This window comes from Marmota marmota, unplaced genomic scaffold (assembly GCF_001458135.2).
Source record: "Marmota marmota marmota unplaced genomic scaffold, marMar, whole genome shotgun sequence".
Classification (NCBI taxonomy): domain Eukaryota; kingdom Metazoa; phylum Chordata; class Mammalia; order Rodentia; family Sciuridae; genus Marmota; species Marmota marmota.
This window is the reverse complement of record NW_025999982.1, coordinates 19,185,219-19,200,169: the sequence shown is the minus strand read 5'-3', so window position 1 is coordinate 19,200,169 and position 14,951 is coordinate 19,185,219. Positions and strand designations below refer to the sequence as shown.

Genomic DNA, 14,951 nt, shown 5'->3' with positions numbered 1-14,951 from the left:
TAAGTGCATACAATTTTGATAATATAGAACCATCCAGGTCCTTCATCTCCATTATGAAACTTGGCTAATGGAGATATCAATAGTCAAGAAGATTGGGTGGGTCTCGATCTTACTGGGAACTTGCTCTTAAAAGTTCTATCAGCAATTGATTTTCCTGCTTTGATGTTTTTTCTTTGAAACAGAGTATGTCAGTAAAAGTTAGTTAATTATAGGGAGGGCAGCAGAATACAACTGACACTAGGATTGCTGTATATATACACATGGATATATAACCAATGTGATCCTGAAATCTGTACATGTGGAAAAATGAGAATTCATACCCTATTTGAATCAAATGTATGATATGTCAAGATCACTGTATTGTCTTGAGCAACTAAAAAAAAAGTTAGTTAATTGAAAACTGTGTTTAATTAAAGCTATAGTGTAGCAAATATAGTCATTGATATCAACAAGGCACATACATTATAAACACCATTAAAAATGGACAGCTTTTTCGCCTTGGAAGTTGTATTGATCTTAGAGGCAAAGGGGGATGGAAGGCACACGTCCCAAGTCCTATTCTTGTGAAATTAAATGAAGCACAACTTAAAAATAAACCACAATCCTTCTGGCACCAGCAGTGCCATCTGTAAAACGAAAAAAATAATAAAGGCTCACAAATTGGGATTTCTGAATTAAAATTGAAAAAGATAAATGTAACTGCAAGTATTAGGATGATTACAGATACAGCAAGAGTCACTTTTGAGTTTTAACTCATTAAGTGCCATCATCCCAGATGTGGATACATACGAAAAACTTACATTGAGCAACAAATATACAACTTATGGTAATTGTTGAAATAATTATTATGTTCTTAACATTCTGGTTTTTTTTGAGGAAAGTAATGGGTAAATGAATGGAGTGCTTGAAAATATATATAAAGGGCACCTAAACTCTAGATTATGATTTCCAACCTATTTTAATGCACCTGTGTCAATTTCATTGGAATATTTGCAGAATTGAAAACTAGGGACTTTAATGGATTAAGTTTATTAAGTGTTTTATAGACTATATTATATTACTTTGCTATCACATTAACATACAAATATGATACATTTTGCCAGATGTGGTGGTATATGCCTGTAATCTTAATTTCCCAGCTACTCAAGTGACTGAGCTTGAAACCAGTATGGGCAATTTATTGAGACCCTGTCTCAAAATTAAAAAGGGTTTGGGATATAACTCAGTGGTACAGTGCTTTCCTAGCATGAGTGAGGCCCTGAGTTCCATCCCCAGTACACCCTCACCACTACAGATACATTTTTAAAGCCCAAAGGGGGCATTTTAAAGCCTCCAACGTGACTTTAGCAAACAAAGGATACAGTGCTAGCAAGAAGCTATTTGGGCAAATGCACAGATCATTGGAGCTAGGAAGAGACAAGCACTCTCTGTTACCAGAAAATTCAAGGTCAGCATTTGCAGTTTCATTTCCATCACCACAGCACTCTCTTTGACAAAGAATCGTCATATCTACTGAAAAGTTGCATTCACCAACCAACTTGCTCTTTTAGCCTCACCCGCCACTCTTCTCTCCAGGGAATTCAGTTACTTCAACATTCCCAAAAGACAAGCAAATAATTATTTTTAGCCTATTTTTATGTGACATCTGAAAAGATGCAAAAAGTAATAATAGTAAGCAAGAAGTGATTTCTTCTGAAGTATGAGTTTTAGATAAAAATTAATACGTAAAAGTATATCTTTACTGGGGAGTGGGGGAGTCTAAATCTCACCTGATTTTTAAAAACTACCCTTAAAATAACTTGGTCAGCATAATGCATTGTCAGATCTATATGGGGTTTTCATTCCTCCCTTCCCAACCCCCAATATAGAGTTGAGACTTCTAAAATGGACAAACAGCTCTGTCCATTCTTGCTGTCAAATCAGACCGTTCAAAAACAGTGCCTGGGTTTGATTTTTCCTTTAAACGAATGTGCTGTTAGTCAAACAACAAAAGAAAAACACTGGTGCACACATGGCCTGATCTTAACCAGGCAGATGACAGCGTGGCATCCTCTGTCAATCTTTCTAGAGACAGGCAGGCCTGGAACAGACTGTGCAGCTTCTGCCTGCACAGTTTATCAACTGGAAATTATTCCTGGTGACTATGGATTCCCCTAAGCCATTCTTACTACCCAATACATTAAGTATAATATAGTCATGAACATTAAAAACATCTTCTGTCAAGGAAGTTCTGTTATTCCTAATACCTTCAGATTTCTTCAAAAATAAAGAGAATTATGTGAATTGAGAATGAGTTAAAACTAGGGCTATGGTTCTTACTTTCTCATCTGATTAAACTACAATGAATCTAAATTCAGCTTAATACAACACCTAATACCAGATTAGGAACTCATTAGGGACAGGCTCTGGTTTTGATTTCCTTTTATTTCCTTTGATCACTGCATTAAATATTCCTTTTCTCCCAAAATAAGAATGACTTTATTTAGTCTTACTGGCTTACCAGCCAACATACAAACTCAATGTAGGGCCTACTATGAGGCAAAAGGGAGAGTTTGACCTCCAAATTCTCTAGTAACCATCAGTGTTTAAAACATTTTCTCTTGTCATCTGCTTCCCAGAAATAGTTTGGTATCTTTGAGTGATAACATTTCCCCTTCCTTTGATCTGATTCATAGTCAAGAAGAGAACCATTTAGAGACCTAGTGTGATCACAGGTGAAAAGGCTCACAGAATTTCAGTATGGGAAGAGCTTTCCAGACCCCTTATTTAGGAAATGGCAAATATATTTCATCATTCATGTCAACCCTTATTGCTCAATGATAACCCTGGAATAATGTATTGAGTGGCATTCTGGCCTGGACAGGAGCTCAGAGGGAATGTCTAACACAGGCTCTTTAAGGGAGGCCAGGCTCAAGAGAGAGCTGTGGCACTGAGCCATAACTTGCCATCCCTGAGTAAATACTATAGAGAGCTACATGGCTTGTGTTCCACTGTTTTTCCCACTAGACTTTTTATTTAAGCAGAAGTATCAATAATGAAAACCTAAAAATATTTGCAGCAGTAAATATTAAGGAAAATACATGGTCCATGAAAAGAACACCATCTGAGAGGCCTGTGTTGGCATATTCCCATGAAGGGACAAAGGTGGAATTTCTGGGTTCTTCCTCAACTGCACGGTGACAAATACTACACCTTAGTGCTCCACAGGTAAAAGGATGAAGAAAGAGACAGGTAGTTCTCCAGAAGTTACATGGCTTCTGTGATAGGACTGGGCTGGAAAGAGGGAAGGAAAGGAAACTGAGGCTTAAGAATCAAGCAAATTTCAGTGGTTCCAATGAGACAGAAAAGCATTAAGCAGAAAAGTCAATGTGATATTTGTTTTGAAAAGAAAAAAAATGGAAAAATCAGTTTCTTGAACTGGAACTAGCAAAACTCTTTTGACCAATTAATAAATAGTATTTACTTGCTTTCTGCTCTGTTCTTAACATTTGAAGGCTGAAGTGGATGGATGTAAGACAAAAGACATGCTTACTTTCACAGATTATCTGATTTCTCTCTCATCACTCTTCTCTTTATAGCAAGCTTGGGTGCCAGGGGCTAGGTCAGATCTCCGGGGAGGCAGAATTAAGCTCCCAATGTATTCTTGGTGTTGTCAACCAACTGGCTCCCAGGCGAGAAGAACATTTTTGGCAGTAAAAGCAGTACACAGCAGGCGAGAGACCTAAAGAAAAGGCAAGGGAGAAGAGGCAGGCACGTGGTTCTGGAGACAAATAAACACAATTAGCTGTGCTAGAAACAAAACTGAAAAGACTCAGTGGGGAGATTTTGATTCCTTCTGCCAAAAGAGCAAACCAAAGAAAAATTCATTTCAAAAAAAAGCTTTCTAGCTCCCTAGTAGCTGTCACCCAATGACAGTCACATTTTCTGCTGAGTCCTTTTTCACTGTGGATTATTTCTCCAACATTCTTCAAACAATGTAAAAATAATGGTTTGACTGCTTTGTCAGTTTTCCTGCCTAAATAGAATCCATTATTCTTTCAAGCTAGTCTTTTCATTCCTGGAGATGACCACTCAGGCTTTTCATAGTCATTCATTGCCTTTGTACCTAAGACCCAATTTGCAGCAATGGTGGGGTGGCTGAATTCATGGAAATCAATAGTCATGTCCCTGGGAGTTTGCTTATAGTCCCAGGATCCAGTTCTATAGTTTGAGGATTAGCTACAGCAGAAGGGATCCAGTGACGACCATAGGGCACAGGACAGGCTCTGGAGTTAGGCAGTTTGGGTGTGCATGTTGTCTCTGCCTCTTACAAGTCGGGTGACCTGGGCAAGTCACTAAACCTCTTTGGGTCTCATGGTCCTCATCTGTAAAAACAGAGATGAAAATTGTGGTGAGCCGTTCTAATTAGACCGTGGCCGCCATTAGAAGATGGCGCCGGCTTCCACTGTGGCCTGTGACAAACAACTCCTAATATGGAGATTTGGCACGCAATCCCTTCCCATCCTATGAGAAAGGTCCACGTGGCAGCTTAGGATTGGTATGCGGGAGGCTTTATTAGGCTGTGCTTGGGCGTGGCGGGGCGGGTCGCTAGAAGATGATACTTGAATCAAGGCCTGAATAAACTGCTGAAAGAAGAATCCTGTGTCGTGTTTTCCCTTGCCGGCGAGGGGTCGTGACAGAAAATGGTACCTCACCAATGGGATCGTTTTGAAGTGTAAGAAATTATAATAAGAGCCCTTATCTTTTAGAATCAGATTCTCAAATATTCACAAATACTATATCTGAGATTAGCTTCAAAATAACCTGGAGGTAAGGTATGCACAAAAGAAGTTGGCCATGGATTGATAATTACTGAAGTGGGAGGATGAGCACCTAGGGGCTTATTATACCATTCTGTCCACTTCTGTCTGTTTGAAAATTTCTATAGTGTGAGAGAGAAGAGAGAGAGCAAGAGAAAGACTACATATAGTAAAACTCTTAGCACACAACATGTGCTCAATAAATAGAATCTGTTATAGATCAGGAAGGGTTTTAAAGACATTGTTCCCAGGTCACACGGGCATCATGAGACTAGCCTGCCTCTCTAGAGACATGCATGGGTCACCAGCATGAGGCGGAAAGGTAAGATACACTGAGAACTTCACTGTCACTCAAGGCCATCCATGAGTGCCCAATCTTTCACCATCAAAAATAAGAATAAAAAGTTGTTATTAGTTCTCTATGCTTTGGAAGTTTACTAAATCAACCACATTCATTAAGTATTCATTAGCCCATTTTGGCAGGGGGGGGGTGGTATTACAGAGTATTGAACTCAAGGGCACTTAACCACTGAGCCACATTCCCAGCCCTATTTTGTATTTTTTTTTAGAGACAGGGTCTCACTGAGTTGCTTAACACCTTGCTTTTTTGCTGAAGCTGGCTTTGAACTCGTGATCCTCCTGTCTCAGCCTCTTGAGCTGCTGGGATTACAGGTGTGCACCAACGTGCCAAGCTATCCCATATTTTTCACAGACACACACAGTCACAAGTTAGCTGTAGGGTGGGTGACTCCAAACTGAGCTATCACCCCAGCCCGAAGAAAAACACTTCTTAATTTTCATGATCTGTTAGCAATTTGCCACACATACACATGGATTTGTAGGCATATGAAATAATGAAAAAAATAATTTTAATGAACCCACTCTAAACCCTAGGTTTATGCCTCCAGTGGGTTCGGGATAGCAATTCAGAGTCAGCCCCAACTTCTGAAATTTCTTAGGGTAATGAGCTGGACAGATAGAACTAACCTCCTTCTAACTAATCCCAGGCTAGATATTAAAGGAGCCCTTTATTAAATCAGGATTCCCAAATTCTATTCCATGGCCCCTCACAAACAAGGAATTTGCCATTCCAGCTCTGACATTAACTCTCATAGTCTTGGGTTGGCCACTTCATTTCTATTTTCTCATTTGCAAACTGGGATAATATCTCCCTCCCAAGGTTTTTGCAGGGATTAAAGATAAAGCAAGTAAAGTACATTGTATAATAACTGGAACATAGTAATTGCTCAAAACATAGTAATTATTCTATGTCTCTGGGAGTCTTTATGTATGGATATATTATTATCACTTTTGGGATTTGATTAGTATTTAGACCCCAAGGTTCTCCAGGTCATGAGATGGATCACAGCCACATAATTAGAAACAGTTCAATATTTTCCTTCTATTTCATGTGACAAAATTTTGATGCAGGTGCACTGTCTTCTCCATAGAGCTGTGATATATGGATAACTATGTTATAACCATCAGTACATATATCCTATCCTATGTATGAATCACATAGCATAGGACATATAAATGTCTTGTGACATTATCTTTTAAACTGAAAGAAAACTATAAGAAGTAAAAAATAAAGAGAAAAGTATGATACAATTCAAGTCCAGCAAGACTATTGTTTTTATTATGAAATGCTTGTTGAATGTCACTCTCTATATATTGCTAAGCATGTCAATGGATGGGAGAAGTATAAATAATAAAGCTGGAAATCCCTTAGCAAAGACTTTAATGGTCTTTGGGTTCTCTACAAAGGGAAGTAAACCTTATATACTCTTCTTAAAATCTTGATGTCATCCATTACCTCTATTATACATTAAAATTCATCATAATTATCATTAATTTGTTCATTCCACAAATACTGCTCTGATGTGGTATTGAATTCTCCACACACAGGAAAGTAGGGATAGTCTAAGAATAGTCTAAGAATAGACTATTGAAGCTTATGGTACTTTCTCAGATCTGCAGAGAAGAAGATCTCCCTTCAACCATGGCTCAGTTCAACCTGATCATCTAACTCAGTTGACCTAATGCAGCAAGAAGACTCCCCACCTTTGAGGAAGGGACATTTTTTAAATTTACATGAGATCACATGAAGTCTAACTCATCCACTATAAGCTTCTGAGCAGGTAATTAACTGATGCCCTCCAACTTACATAGGGCTTGAGATTTGCTTTGCCCTGGTGGTGTTAGTCCTGCATACAAGCATTAAAAAGTCATGATAATTACTTTCTCCACCCATTTTTTGAAGCAAAGTATCATCTTTAAAACCCACCTCCAAACTGTAACCTCCATACAGCAGGGATTATACTTTTGCTTATCATTTCTTCTCCATGTTTAGCACAGACCCTTGCACCTGCTGGCTTCAGTATTTGATAAATAAATGAATGAAAAGGTATCCTCTGGTTCCGAGACCACAGGCAAGTCTACCAAGATATCATTCCACAAGGGTTAGTGTTCAGGTTTCTCTTCAGCTAGGTCTACCCAAGTCACAGCATGAATTTCAATGATTCACAGCATTAGGTATCACAAACAGCATGGACAAGTGCCACAAAATAGGTCTGAGTAACAGAGGGGTTCTCTCTCTCAATCACTGGAGGGTAGAAGACTCCAGACACACAAGGAAAGCTGAATGAATGCTTCAGGTAGTAGGGCCATTTTGTTCCTCCTTAAGAACCAAGGAGTCTTGGGGCTGAGGATATGGCTCAGTGGTAGAGCGCTCACCTCACATGTTCAAGTCCCTGGGTTCAATCCTCAGTACCAAATATAAATAAATAAAATAAAGTTATTGTGTCCAACTACGACTACAAAAAATAAATATTTAAAAAAAAAAGAAACAAGGAGTCTTTTGTTTTATTGTACTAGAGATTGAACCCCCAGGTACTTTACCCCAGAGCTACCTCCCAAGCCCATTTATTATTATTATTATTATTATTATTATTTAATAATAGTGAGACAGGGTCTCACTAAGTTGTTTAGGGCCTCACTAAGTTGCTGAGACAGGTCTTAAACTCGCAATCCTCCTGCCTCAACCTCCCTGGGACAAGTGTATACCATTGTGTCTGATAAGACAAGGAATCTTAAATCTAGAGAAATGCCAACATGCTAGTACTAAAGCAATTGAGAATTTTATTTGAGTAAAGTCTACTCTACTCTTTGGGTAAGTCACAACTCTCTGCATATCAGTTTCCTCATCTGTGAGATGGGACTAATAATATATGTATTTCACAGGGTTGTTCTGAGAATTAAATAAAGTAATATAAATACATTTCCTGACACTGATAAATGCTCAGTTAATAGTAATTATTTTGTAATGCTGAAGCCAGACTCATATTCTACTTGTAGCTCCATTCTTTCTCATAGAGTCTGCTAAATCAGAAGAGGCGGAAAGATATGATGGACAGAGCCCTGTAGCAGTTATCAGAAGCCCTGGGTTCAAGTTCCTGTTTTTTCCATTTTCTTTTAAATAATTTTTATAGTTGCCAATGGACCTTTATTTTATTTATTTATATGCGGAGCTAAGAATCGAACCCAGTGCCTCATGCATGCTAGGCAAGCACTCTACCACTGGGCCACAACCCCAGCCCCTGTTTTTGCCATTTTCTCTTATGACTTTGACAAATTTCTTACCCTTTCCAACTTCAAGCTGTAAATTCATCATCTGCAAAAAAATAAAAATAAAAATAAATATGATGGTATCTGCTCTTGATGTCTCATAGGATGGTAGCAAAGATATAATTGACAAGATATATGAAAACACTTTGAAAACTGTCCTGCAGATAAACACACAGATGTACGGAACAAGGTAAATTTATCAATATTAATTAAACACTGCTAAAACTCTAAAACAATGTTTTTTTTAAAACTTCTTTACACTATACCTCATCAAAAGCAAGCCAGCATACACCCATCACTAAAGCAAAAGCTTAACAAAACAATGCTTTATTTTGACATTTTAAATTATATTCTCTTTTCTCTCCTTTTAAAATGCTGGTCCTTAATTTCAGAAGGCAGTGGTTTTTGTCCTTCAACTTTCAATGGGCATCAGAATCATTTGAGAAGCATTTAAAAAATCTGATGCCCAGGCCCTACCCACTGAGACTGAATCAGTGGTTTGAGGTGGAGTTGGGGCAGCCCCAGGTTATCTTATTATACAGCTCTAATGGTTTCTAGCTCACGGCCAAATAACCACTGTTATTTAGTCTCAGTCTGCTAAACACTCTGTGGCTTGGAATTTGCCTCACCTCCACCCCCATCTCTGTCCTGAAGATCAGCATGTTACTGTGAATTGATTACTCACTCATATGGCTCCAGGGTGGTGAGGAAAAACAGAAAGAAATGGAGATTAAAGTGGAATCTTTCCCCTCTCAGATGGCAGGATAATGTCAAGCAAAACAAAAACAAATGTGGATTGGAATATTTTGTTAAAAGTAAGGAGATCCCCTGCAAGAATTCTGTGCTCAATACAAGGGGCCAAAGAAAAACTGAGAGAAACTGCCAGTCCTCCTTGCCTGCTCACACAGCAGAGGAAGCTCAGACCAAGAGTAGACAGGGATCTGAGAAGAGCCTTCTGTAGTCTGGGAGATAAGCTCAGTGAGAAGGAGTTCCATAGCCTGGCTGTCTCCTTCTTCCAGGTGTAGCCCAGATGGAAACAGAAAACTTCATCCTCGGCTCATCTTTCCTCTACACAAGACAAGTCTGAAGAACTGTCCTGTTCATTTGGTTGGTGTGACCTGCAGACTATATCTAGCTGTTGGTAGAACCTGGGCCAGAATGCAGAAGGAACAAGAAGTATATTCCTCTGCCCTACCTTTGGACACATGGATGGATCAAGAAACTTGGCTTCTTTCTGTACATAATGGGTTAAAAAAAAACAAAAACCAAAGCTATGTCTGTTTGAAGCACAATCCCTAGGTCTTAACCCAGATCTACAAACCAGTCATAATACTAAGAGTAACCATTTAATAAGGACCTCCAATGTGTTCAGCACTTCATAAACACTACCATTTAATTTCACAATATCTCTGCAGTTGTGCATGTTATAGATGTTCAGGTTGAATAATTCATCTAGATAGTACAGTCAATACCTGGGTGCCAGGGTGCTAGCACAGGTTAATCCTCACCACAAATCCCAGGTTCTAGGCCAGGGTTTCTCCATACCACTGACCAGAGTGTTCTTTATTGTTAGGGGCTGTCCTGTGCTTTCTAGGACGCCTAGCAGCATATCTGGCCTCCACCCATTAGATGCCAGTAACATCCTTCCCTACTCCAGTTACAACAACAAAAAATGTCTCCAGACATTACTAGAAATCTCCAGGGGGTGGGCAAGATCAACCTCTCTCTTCATGAAGAACCACTGTGGTGGGATAAACCACCCTGTATATTATGTTCCATACTTGACAAGTACATAAGTCATCATTAAGAAGAGAAAGCAAGAACCACACACAACCCTCCAGGAAAGTATTGCTAGAGTTACAATTCAGTAAGTACTTTCATAGATATCACTTCCTTTCATAGCATCTAGATACACAGAGATCTCATCCTAAAAGAGTTAATCAACCTCAAAAATATTAACACTCTCAGGGCTGGGGTTGTGGCTCAGCGGTAAAGCATTCATCTAGCACGTGTGAGGCCCTGGGTTTGATCCTCAGCATCACATAAAAATAAGTAAACAAAATAAAGGTATTGTGTACAACTAAAAAATAAATATTTTTTAAAAATATGAACACTCTTGAGAGATCTACCTGTTTAGACTTCTCCAGGAAATTGAAAGAAAAGAATTTACAGTGAAATCCATAGTAATGCTTAGCCCTATAAGCCATTAGGAGAAAAATCTTTGGCTAACAATGTACAGTCATGAGAGAGCACATTATGTGAACTTCTGGAGGTCAAAGCCTGTGTCTTGTGTCTCTCTCCAACTCTAGCACTTGCTAAAACCCAGGGAACTCTCATAAAAGGTTGAGTATTTCATGAAACACAACCTATTTCATAGCAATCCCTTAACATCTGATTAAAATTAGCATAAAATTATTTTTCATCTTGCTAACATATCTATATATTAAGTAAAATACATAAATTTGAAAAGATTCACACCAAGATTTACAAAAGAGCTGAGAATTTAGTGCCAAGCCATTCTTCCGTGTCCTTTAAAAAAACAAAGCATAACAAATTCATGTTTTAACTAAAGGGATGTTTACTGGAATCATCCTTTTCAATACATGGCAAGAGAATGATAACTATTTCAATAGAAAAATATTTTCATTGGATCAGGGAAAAAATTATAGTAGAGGCTTTAAAACTCCTTTTTCCTTCAGATTTTAACTACCACACCAAACTGTAATGCACAGTCCTAACTGGTATATTCATTTTTAAAACATCAGGATTCAAAATAAAGTAACTAACTGGTAGTTTTTAAGGTTATCCTTTAAATACTCCTAAGATGATAAGAGGGTAAAAACAAAATATTCTCATGTACATGTTCAGTTGTTACAACTCAGATAAAAGGAAAATCATTACTTGAAAAATTATAAGTTTTCACATGGATTCAAAGAAATGTTATATAAAGCTACCAATAAATAATTTTAATAATAAAAATAGACCCTCTATGCATTCATTATATGTCAGGCCCCAAGCTAGATATTCTACATGTATAAATCTTATTTAATCTTTATCACAACCCCCTGAGACACATAACTATTAGTAACTTCTTTTTAAGGTAAGAAAACTGAGGCTGAAAGAAGTGAAACAACTTGTCCAAGACCACAGCTAGATCAGATTTGAGCCATGACTGCCTGAAAATTTATGACATATAATCTAAAAAAAAAGGGGGGGTAGAATTTATGGAAATAGAAGAAAAGCTGCATGTTCTGTTAATTTCTCATGTTGCATGGCCTAGAATCCTAAAGTTGAAAGGAATTTAAAGAAATCATTCTCTTCCACTTGCTTCTGTAAAATTCTTTCATATGAAGACTCAATCACAAGGCATTACTTGGAATAAGTGGCTTTCTGAGTATCTTTTTTTGTGTGTGAGAAAACAAGTCTCTTATTTGTTTTGCTTTCTGAAAATATGCAGTAATGGAAACTGCCTAGCAAAGAATATCAAGAAGGGGAAAAGAAAGGTTTATTTCCTCTAGCCCAATATGCCATAAAGTATAACAATAAAGTATAACAGGTTTTATTCTCACACATACTAGAGCATAAATACCCAAGTGAGGATTGTACTTTGGAGTAATTATTTTTCCCATTTTGAAAACATATATCTTTTAGAATTACCAGCCCTTCGTGAGAATTTTCATTATTTTAATGGGCACACTTTATGTTATAACCTCAATTCTCTACCCCAGAAGCCCAAGTTGGCCCCACTAGGTGTTTGGCTCCTTCCCAACAGAAGAAGATTGACCATCACTGAGGCAATTTGGTAAATGTGCTGCAAACTCAGAAGGCAACTACAGAGCAGGAGCTCCAAAATTATTCCCAGCAATGACAGCATCACTAAGATTAGTACGTGGTTTGCCAAGAGGAGACATCTGAAAGGGAGAAATACTCATCTGAATGTATAAATACTGGCATATTTATTTTAACATTTGGATAAAGAATTGGAAGCATCAGCCAGCTTTATGCCCAAGTGAATAAATATGCTGCTGCAATGATAATGCAGATTTTTGGTGCAAGATTCTGACCACTTAATTACACATATACCTCCTTAATGAAACAAAACTTGTCTTAAAATGATACTTGCAAAATGAATACTTCCCTTTCCCTTTAACTTGCATAATTACTGAGGAGATTTCCTTTTTATGAAGAAGCTGGGGAGATCAGAACCAGCAACAAATGCTAGTGGCCAAAACACTCCTCCTAGAAAGTTCATCAATCTCAGCGTGTGTCAGAAGATGGACCTATACACTTAGCACAGAAGGAAGAAAGGAGGGAACACCTTTTCTCTGTCCCAAACCTAGGTATCTTGCAATGAATAAATCCACTTAATAGGATTCACAGACCCTGGGTCTTCCTGAGTAGCTGTTAGAGCAAATAAACTAATTACAATACATAATCAGCAATATACGATATATTAATAAAAGGTAGTCAAACATTATTTAAATAATTGAAGGGAGTTGTGCACCCAAGACAACAGAAAATAAAAAAATAAACTATCAGATCAAGCTCTGCCATCTGATCGTTTTTATATACACACTTGGTTACCCCATCCCATTAAGTGCTAAAGCCAAGCAGTCTGGCTCCGTTTCAGTTGACTTGGCCGAGGGTATAGCGGCTCAGGGATGGGTACAGGCTGTGACTGATCTTAACAGGGCAGTCAAGGGCAGTCGACCTTCCATACAGGCAACTTCCTATTAATTGCAGTAAAGAGAAGCTTCACTGACACAAACAATCCCAAACTACAATACTCCTCGTGTTTACTGGGCTGTGGAATGTAGTGCATTTGTGGGCTGGTGTGTGTGTGTGTGTGTGTGTGTGTGTGTGTGTGTGTTGTCGGTCTCCTCCAGTTTTTACTCCAAAACAGCCTCTGAGGAAGCAGAGGAGCAAGTAGTGTGTGTATCTAAAAATTACACACACCTTTATTATATGAATTACGCCTAAGGTACACATACTATAGACATTATCTGTTTATTTGAAATCTCACTCCGTAACTATTATTTCTAGCACAGACTCTTTTGATCGGGTCCCTGGACTAAATAATTTTTAAGCCAGGTCAGAAATATAGGGTGCAATTTAGAGCAAGATAAACAGCCCAACCTGGACCGCAGGTCTCCTTGGCCTTCCTCCTGTCCATCAGTACCAGGAGCGCAAGCAGCTACACAGCAAGCTGTGATGCTCTGGCCGGCTCCAGGTCCTCACACCAGGGCGCCCACAGGTAACTCCCAGTAGGTTCCTAATACTCCCGGAGGTCTGGGAGCGTTGGGTCCCTACTCTTCTCTCTCGGAGTTACCCATTCTTCCTCTCTCCAGCAGATGCCCTCTCGAGGTGTCAACGACCTGGTTCCAGGAGAGGACTGCTTTCTCATGGCTGACAGATTCCCTGTGTCCCAGCACCACTAGCCACTTCCGACACCCAGCCGCGGCATTCTCCACCCTCCAGCCCCACCCACCACCCGCCCATAAACCAGCCGCCCCCAATTCTCAACACAGCTCCGATCTTTGCACCCATCACTTCCATCTTCTCGAAGAACCCCCATATTTCCAGCAAGAAGCTACACGCACCGCCCAACCCGGCTCTTTCCAGGGCTCCCTCCCTCGAGTGCCCCCTCCCACCCCGTTCTTCTTCTCCGGGCACTCCCCTCTCTGGTTCAGTTCCCCTCAGTCCTGCGGAGGGTGCCCCAAGAATGCCGGCAGGGCGCCCCTCGTTCCGCCCTCCCAATCTTCCGCGTGTCGCGATCCTGACACCTACCCCATCCCCAGTTCTCAGGACTCCAGCTACGATGCTCCCAAATATCACAGACAACCCCCCCCCCACACCCCAGCCTTTCCGAGCTCCGGGCTCCCCAACACCACAGTCTTGCCCCGTGTTCTGCCTTCCAGGTTCGGTTAGTGAAACTCTCCAACACCTGCGTCCTAACCCTCGCCCCGGGTTCGGGTTCCCCAACATTGCGGTTCTGGACCCCCCTTCAGCCTCTAGTCCTGTAGCTCCCCAATGGCGCGATCCTGCCGTCCCCGCCTCCTGAACTCAGGCCCGAGGCTCTTCAGCATCCCGGTCCTGATCCCCAGCCCTGCCGGCTCTTCGCCATGCGCGGCGGGACTCACCCGCACGGGCGGCGGCCGAGCGGGTGCGCGCAGCCCGGCCGTGTCCAGCCTGCACTCCCAGCTCAGCTCCCTGTTACCAGCCTCCTGCAGGCGACTGACTGCCGAGGACTCAGCACGGGGGAGCGGCCGGGAGAGGAGATCTGCGAGCGCTGGCTCCGCCCCTTCTCGGCCCCGGGGCGGGATGCGCAGCCCAGCGCAGCCCAGCGCAGCCCAGCGCAGCCCCAGCGCACACCCGACTGCAGCCGCCACTGCTGCCAAGGAAGTTGACTGACGCTGCTTCCTTCCACTGGGGGCTCAGACTCTTGTAACCACCTTTGCAAGGGAAAAAGAAAAAAAAAAACAAAAAACAAAAAACCAACAACAACAATCCGTGGGTTGAGGATAG

The 14,951-nt window shown here is 40.5% G+C and overlaps 1 protein-coding gene and 1 long non-coding RNA gene across 4 annotated transcripts in view; one reads left to right on the top strand and one right to left on the bottom strand.

The window, feature by feature from the left end:
* Paqr8 (progestin and adipoQ receptor family member 8) overlaps positions 1–14,712 on the bottom strand; it is a 50,474-nt gene extending 35,762 nt beyond the window's left edge. For 2 of the 3 annotated variants that reach the window (XR_007348517.1, XR_007348518.1), the window contains exons 1-2: positions 14,567–14,712; positions 8,442–8,472 (exon numbers count right to left, since the gene is read on the bottom strand). The gene's annotated coding sequence lies outside the window, so the exon portion shown is untranslated. Of the gene's footprint in view, positions 1–3,532; positions 3,722–8,441; positions 8,473–14,566 lie in introns of all 3 variants that reach the window. The other variant, XM_048805466.1, reaches the window with a different exon arrangement.
* On the top strand, positions 405–7,431 carry LOC125617489. The gene is made up of 3 exons (XR_007348520.1): positions 405–545; positions 7,371–7,376; positions 7,419–7,431. It is a non-coding gene; the product is annotated as an uncharacterized LOC125617489 (long non-coding RNA).
* Positions 14,713–14,951: the final 239 nt, after the last annotated feature.